At 45.0% G+C, this 8445-nt stretch overlaps 1 pseudogene; it reads left to right on the top strand.

Moving 5' to 3' along the window:
• Nucleotides 1–4743: 4743 nt before the first annotated feature.
• LOC123789661 (protein Shroom3 pseudogene) lies at nucleotides 4744–7209 on the top strand (annotated as a pseudogene).
• The last annotated feature ends 1236 nt before the right edge of the window (nucleotides 7210–8445 follow it).

Here is an 8445-nt window from a genome sequence, read left to right on the forward strand (position 1 = left end):
TAAGTAAGGTCATCATGAAAAGCTTCTCACGTGACCAAGTAAAAACTGTCCTTTTCATTCGTGACCATCAATTCCATAACTATAGATATAAATAAAAAATAGACTATAAATCAACCTTAATCTGTCCTTTCTTCTGTAGCAAACATCAAAGCACACCCTCTACTAGTGACAAATTCATACAAGCATCCTTGCCCACGAATTTCAGGACAAAGAACCATCAAGTGATCTCAGACATCAGAGACTCCTTTCCATTCAAAATCCCACCAATTAATTCTACTACTTTCCATTCCTGTGAAGCAACAGTCTCCTAGACTTCTCTGGTTACATTCTCCTTTTCTTTCTCTGGATGATTCTGATTTTTGTCCAGTCATGTCAGAACCTGTAACTGTCAGTAACAGTCATCAGGAAAACCAGATGAAACGCCAAAATTAAACAATTTGAGGTGAGTTTAATGAAGTCCATTTTCAAAGACATGGGCAAGGTTTAGGGGGGAAAAAACGCAATAATGCAGTAACCCAGGGTTATTGAGACCAGGGTGATACTTTTAGGCCTGAAAAAAGACCAGGGACAGGAGTAATTATAGAACTCAAAGAGAGTACTCTATGAAGAGGGCCACCTAAGAGGAACTGTAGCCTTCAGTAGAGGGCAGAGTCTATCCACAGGGAACCCGAAGGAATTTCCTCTCAATCTCCCAATCTCTTGTTGGTACCTCCTACTGACAAAATCCAACTAGAAGCCATAGGACAAAGAAGACTAACAATAGAGTCTATACAGGTCACTCTCCCAGGACACAGAACAGGAAAAGAGAAGCATGGGGATGCATCTGAGCGTTAAATGTCATCATTGGTTAATTGTAATCTCTGTGTCAATTAAATACTTTTCACAGACAGTTCCCAGATCAGTCAAAATGCTGTTAAAGAGATACCATACAGTAAAAGACATTCAATATGTGGGATCAGATTCTCATTCCAGGTAAATTCCTAGGAGGACTTCTGCAATTTTTTCAGGTTAACAGTTAATCATGACTATGTTCATAAATTTGTCAGACAGCATGACTAACAGGGCATAAGAATCTTTATTAAATAAACCTCATTCTTAGCATCTAAAACATGAACTCAGTGGGTTTCTGAACTGGAATGACAACTCCCTCTGTTCCTTTGCTCCTTCCAACCTTGCTCCGTCCCTGTTCCCATTCCAGGTCACTGTTCAGCGTACTAATGCCAAGCCTGCTTTTACCCAAAGTGCCTGTTTCGTATGCTGTCATATATATACTGCAGGTTGGATCTCAGCCAGCGGAATTAAATGAAATGGTTTTCTGTCAGAATGAATACTAATTATGTCTTCATGCCAAAGCTAGGTCTGCATAATGACATCATTTGCAAGTAGGCTGGAGGTTGAAGCTCAGATAAAGTTTGCTCTGATATTTATGGGTACAAGCAAAGTGGTGCTGGGCTGTTTAGTCTACCTGTTTTGTGTTGGTTTCTTTGTTTGATAGATTTGGCTTTGAAAATCCAAGGTCTTCTCTGGGCAACACTGTGGATTAAGTAAATGCTTCATTGCTTACGTCAACTGTCCTCCCATTTCAAGGCTTCAAACCCACAACTCAGTTCCCCAGGAAAGCCTTTGGGACACTAATTTTTTTTGTATTGCCAAGGGCCTTACATCCCCTTCAGGTCACTCATAAATGCCTACATGATAAAGTATCTGATTTTCTGAGGCAGTATGGTTTACATCTATTGGTAATTCTCAAATTTTCCCACTTCGTGCACTACCTGACCCTTGACCTCATCAGCCTATCAGAAAAAATATCCTTCATCCTTCAAAAGAGGCGTACATATCTTGCAGCATTCACTGTGCTCAATTACCTAAATTACTAATAAGTCCATGCTCTGATAACAATGAGAAGAACCCTTCCAAAGCCCTCGTTTTTCTCTCAGTTGACGTTTTAACACTTTTTCTATAGCAGTAACCATATTCACTCATGTTAAGGGAGGCCCGCTGGGAAAAAAGTTTAGGTCGGGGGAAAACACATGTTCTCTATTCCATTCAACACACCCATAACTCGGTTATTGAGTTTAAAGTATCTTGCTAGGTATATAAAGCATAGACTAACATGTGAAACCTGTGCTACAATATCTCATAATTATATGGAATTGTGGAAAGAGAATCAGGCAGGTTATCAAAAGTTGTCACTTTTAGGTCAGTCTGTTTTGAACTAAAGAGGTGTAGAGCCTTGAAAAGCCATTTAATTCTTCTGGCCATTGAATGATGAGAATAAATGATCACAGGTTTATACGGGCTTTCAAATTATCTTCTCCTCTCAGGCTATAATATATTTGTATTGAAATAATTCTTTCCAAGTCTAAAAAATTTACTGCTATACAAACATAATTGCTTTCCATTCCTGTCAGTGAATAGCCATTATCTCTGAACATTATGACATGTTCCACTGATTTTTAGAGTGCCAGTAACAAGTTAGAAACTCAAGACACTGGTGATTTTTTAACCTAAATATTTGGCCTACAATTAGAAAATTCTTTTTTCCAAATGAGGGACCTGTACTGCTTACCCTCCCACAAATGTCCCTTATATAGTTTATATCTATATTTAACTGAAAAAGCACTTATGTTCCTTTTTACTTTATTATGTAAAAGTAGGCAAGAAGCACAGTAAACAAGCAAATGTCAACAAGGTTCAAGGCAGTGAAATATAAAGTCTGAAAACACCGAGGTCAAATCTCCCGACCAGCGCCCAGGGCAACTCAGTGGCAATCCACCACTGACTCTTTTGTCATAAATTTCTTTCTTTCATTTGCTTTTACCACTATAGCTACAAGGCATGACTCCAGGTGACTGTCCTGGAGTTGCAGAACCTCGAACCTTTTATGATTCATGTTCTGATTCACTTGGGGAAAAAGATCATCTTCATCTGTCCAAGACCTCTGTAGCTGTGTTGGATAATAATCCATCATGAGAGTGATCATTAGAAAATTTCTTTAATGATACCTCTGTATGTAATGTATACTTGATTTTGCATAACTGAATTTTTCTTACACTTCAGAGTTTTAACCCCCTTAATTCACTAGATTTTTTGAAAGAGGAGCCAGAGCTAAAAAGCTCCTTAAACTTTGTGTGAAGATGGTATATACACTTATGTTTTGTTTTGGTGCCCATGCCAAAAAAGGAATTTTTTAAAAACTGAAATATTTTCAAGAGAGGACTACCCAACTAACAGTAAGTGAGGTCAAATGAGCAATGGATCATTATCAAAGACAACCTAAAAACATGACCACCGTCTTCAAATACTTAAAGATCCAACAAATAGAAATAAAAATCTCAATGTAAGAAAAATCCTCCCAATCCTTTGTGCTGTCTTATGATGGCATGAACTTCTTGGGGAAACATGTTTCCCTGCCATATTGCTCCAAAAAGAATTTAAGGTGGGATTCAAGGATAAATAAAATATTGGAAATTTTTATGAATTAATTGTAGACAAGAATACATAGAAGGTAGTAGGCTCCTACTGGCTTTATAATTACATGTCAGGGTGATATAGAAGGGACTTCCATGTAAAAGGCTGAACAAAATAATTCAGAAGAGTCACTGACTCTCAGAGTTAATACTGAGTTGACATCTGGGGGCATCTGAATGTCTCAGTCGGGTAAGCATCCAGCTACTGATTTTGGCTCAGGTCATGATCTCATGGGTCATGGGAGTGAGCCCCATGTGAGGCTCTGAGTTCAGCAGGGAGTCTGCTTGAGATTCTCTCTCTCCCTCTCCCTCTGCCCCTACCTGGCCCCCACTCTCTCTCTAAAATAAATAAAATAAATCTTTTAAAACAAAACTATGTTAACCTCTGACACAAATAAAGAAAATCTTTCTTCAGTAATTCTGACCCAAGATAATCAATACTGGATTTTATTGTTTGCTGATATCCTTTCTAGTCACTACCTCCTGGGACAGTCTATTCTCCTGAGGGATAACTAGTTGTGATAAAGTTTTTTAAACTAAGCTAAAATCTACCACTCTTTAATTTCTCCTCACTATTCCGAGCTTTATAGCCTCTGGAATGGCCCAGGTGAAACCTATTCTTTTTGAACATCAGCCTTTCAGGAACTGCAAACAGCTATTATGCCCCAATCTTCTCTTGCACACTGGTTAAGAGTTTAGGCTTTGAACCTATAGAGCTGGGTCCCAATCCTGTATTCACAATAAAATGGCTTTACCTTCCAGACAATTTACTTAAATGCTCTGAGTTTCCTCAGTTTTAAATGGAGAAATAATATCTACCTAAACAGTTTATTGTGAACACTTAAAAAAAGATATAAAAAAGGACAATAAATAAGCATAATACTTGGTGCATAGCATATGCTCAATAAAGTTCCTCTCACATCCTCTTTATTCCCAGATATCTGACATTTTCCTTAAATGGCCTGTACTCTAAATTCCTTATTACCACAAGTCATCACTATAATGCTAAATTCTAGAGGATATCAAACCTTTTAATAGGTGTGATGTAGACATTTATAGATTTATAGCAGTGGTTTTTTAACCTATGTGATTCAACACCTCTTTTTATAATAAATATTTGGTAATGCTCTCTTTACAATCCTTGAAATTCATTAGTAGAAAACTGATCTACCCGCAAAAATTATTTCAAATAATTAATATTGAATATATCTGGATTCAGCCCCCTTAGCCCTGCCCCCCAGGACCTGCCCATCATAGCTGCTGTAGCCACGGCATGGACAAACGGCCCATGTGGCTAAGCCCCCGAGCAGCAGAGAGGTTTGTACTCAGAGTTGGCCTGGAGCCCCATGCAGCCCTGAGGATGGCTGTGGCCACACCAGAGGCGATAAGCTACATTTGCAGATCTAAACCTGCAGACACTGTCTCTTCTGACTCTTTTAATCCAAAGCACCTCATTTCTGACCTCCAACACAGGAAAGCAGCATGACCAGGAGGAGCAAAGCTTTGGCTGAAGCAAAGGTGCAGTGAACCTGCAGGCTGACCTCATTCTTGCCATTCTAACCAAATCTGGGGAGAACCAACCCAATGCCAGCATGATGTTAAACATCTCAGGGCACAGTTGGCACTCCTTGGTCCCAAAGTTACCATTTCAGTTCCTCTACAAGTACAACCATGTTAATGTGAGGTAGGGCCCTGACAGTGCAGCTCCCAGGAGAGCATGGAGGGTCTGGATTCCAGTGGGGGACACCCACCCTGCATCTTCTTTCCCCTTCTTTCCCCATCAGCAGCACTGACCAGCTCAGGTACCTCTGTAATAAGAGAGACTTCCCTCATAGCTCCTTCTCCCAGTTCTAGCGTCTTTGAGCATCCAACCCCTGGCATCTCTGGCCGGGAGTGTTCCGGCCCCATGGATATCACTTCTGTTCAAGGCTGCCTCCTAGAAGGGATGTGACACCAGACACTTGCTATGTCAAGACAGTCTATGAACCCCCACAGGGAGTCTCAGCGGAGTATGAGGTGAACTCTTCAGTCCTGCTTCTCCAAGGCAGGGAGGCCCAAGCATCAGCAGATGGTCAGGCTTACGATAAATGGCAAAATGTTCCTCTGGGCAAGGGAGAGCCACCCCTGTCGTGGAGCCAGCAGTGCCCCAGTTCCTTGGAGATTGCCACTGACAACTTGCCTCCTAAAGAGGGTGCATCCCTGTCCCCTGCTCACAATGTCAGCTTGCAGCCTTTCAGCACTGAGAGCTGCCTAGCTCTTCATCTAGCCTTGATCAGAAAGGGTTCTGCCAGCCTCAGGCAAAGTCTGCAGGCTCTCTGAAAATTCCCTTCATAGAGGAACAGTCGCATACTGTGCTAGAAAAGAGTCTAGAGAATAGTCCCCCCGCAGTGAATCCCAAGCAGATTATACCCAGAAGGCCCAACCTGACCAACTCTGATGCTGACTGGCATCTACCTGGATAGGTAGATGCCACACTTTGCCCAGGTGCCCAGCCTTCCACGGGTAGTAAGAGCACACTCTACCTTGCACTGGCCAAGCTCCTCAGGGAGCTTGCCACAAGATGGCTACTCTTGATGAGAATGGCAACCAAAATGGATCTAGCAGATCCGGGTTTGCCTTCGATGAGCCCCTAGAACATGACTCAATGTCCGCAGTAGAAATAAGCCTGAAACTTTAGCCACATGTATCCCCTACAAAATCCATTTCTCTTCAGTGCCTGAAAACGAAGAGAACAGGTCTCCAAAGAGACACCCCACACCTCTCCAAGGCAACAGCCCATATCCCAGTGAGAGAAAGAGCAAGGGCAGCAACAAATCACATTCTAATTACCACTGCCTCTAACCACCCCCAGGCCAGTGGGTGAAGACGAGAGATCTTCCAGGCATCCAGAGCCTTGGGAGGGCAAATTCCACAAAGACCTGCATAGGCTAGAGAAAGAAGGCCTAGCCCAGAACCTCGTGAAGCAACTTTAGCAGGACCAAGTGAGGCTTTTCCTCTTTCCAGAACATTCCTAGAAGTCTAAGAAGGCAAAGCAGCCCGGAGCTAGGAGGGGGAGCCCAGGAGGGTTACCTGGATGCCCGCCCACCTGGGCAGTCAACACCCACGCAGAGAATGCTGGACGGAAAGCTGTTGCTGACCACAGGAGCCAAGTAGACAACACAGTTTCCTATCTAAGTTTCGAGGGTTGGGCCCGTGCCTTGGTCTCTCCCTACCGCTCAGAACCAAGGTTTGAGGAGCCGCCCGGTCCAGCGCACCAGCGCACATCCAGGCTGGGCCGGGGAGGCTGTGCAAGGCTTTCAGTGCAGGAAGCCCCGCCGCTTAGGGCGGAGGTTTCCAAGATGGAGCAGCAGGAGCCAGGGAGCCCGAGACCTTCAAGTGCGGGCAGCTCCACTCACAGCCACAACGCCAGGCCCAACAGGCCGGTCCCAACTTTCAGTGCTTTGGGAAACGACTTCCAGGCGACAAAAAACCAATATCCGGTTCTCTGAATCCCCCGAAGCCCTAGGCAAGGGAGAGCAGCACTTCAAAAGCGGGGAGCCAAAGCTGGAAGAAGTCTCCTGGCAGCCACGTGGTCAACTGCAGAGGCAGGGTGCTGACGAGGGCCTGGTCCCCCACCCCCGCCCCGAGGCCGGACACTCACGCGCTCCGCAGCCCGGGCACCTTCCGCTCTTCAGCGAGGACGAGCACGCCATCTGTGTGGCGGGACCACAGGCCCTCACACCCAAGTCACCCGCGCTGACGCCCTCTCAGCCGTGCTGACCAGAACAGCACTAAGGGCGCGGGCCGGCGACCTCGGGAGCACTTTCTCCTGACGAGCCGCCTGGAGCGGAGGCGCCCGCTGGCTTCCGCCTCGCGCTTCCCGCCTCCCACCACGTCCTGCGCGAGCCGCACCACGTGACCCCAGGAGAGGGCGACCCCGCCCCCCACCGCCTGGAGGGTCCGAGCCCAGCTTCTCCTATACCCTCTTCCCCTACCCCCTACCCCCACGCAGCAGAAGGCGGCTCCTACTCAGAGCCACAGGAGATGTAGGAGGTTGGGGTCTCAGGGGGGGCCAAGCCACGGGGGCCCTAGGCTCGCAGAGGAAGGGGCAGCGTTTCCGGAAAAAAATGCGGTGGCCCACCTGGGTGAAAAGGAACGTGTGAGGTTGGACATCCTGGCCAACTACCTCTCAGAGGACCAATTCCAGGATTACCGGCATTTTGTGAAAATGAAGTGAGCGCTCCTCACTGAGGAGCGCAATCTGGGCAACAAGATCAAACCGGGCTAGAAGCAAGTCAGCTGTGTGCTGGCGAGTCTTGCCTTGGATTTCGTTGCTAAGGCCGGGGCCCTGGCTCTGCCCCCAAAGCTGGCAAGTGAGATGACTCCTGGTGGGGGAAGTACTTTCAGTGGTACTTTACCAACATTAACTCCCTCTCCACTCTAACCTCTTCTGAAATACCCAACCAAAAGATTGCCCTTTATTTCAACACAATTTAATCAGAAAATATTTCGATATAAACCACCATATAGGTTATTGGGGGCAGCACGCCCCTGGGTGGCTCAGTCGGTTGAGGGTGGGACTCTTGATTTCAGCTCAGGTCATAATCTCAAGGTGGTGGGATCAAGCTCCGTGCTGGTCAGGGAGTCTGCTTGGATTCTCTCGCTCCCTCCCCTGCATCTGCCCCTTTCCGCATTCGTGCATCCTCTCTCTCTCTGAAATAAACAAATTTTTTATATTTGTATTTTATATTTTATATGTATATAAAATATATAAAATCTTTTATAATTTGTTTTATGTGTGTGTGTGTGTAGTATATGAGTTATTGGGGGTTTTCTCGATAAAATGAAACAATTCTGTCCTGGAAGAAGCCAGTGTTTTCCTTCTCACCCTTCACGATTGATCCATGAGAGCCTGAATGCTGCTGGAAACTTAGGCCTTTCTATTATTACTTTGTAGTAAGAAGAGACAATGAAACTGTGAGAACTGATTGGAGGA

This window comes from Ursus americanus, chromosome 3, assembly GCF_024610735.1.
Source record: "Ursus americanus isolate L20-20 chromosome 3, mUrsAme1.1.p, whole genome shotgun sequence".
NCBI lineage: Eukaryota > Metazoa > Chordata > Mammalia > Carnivora > Ursidae > Ursus > Ursus americanus.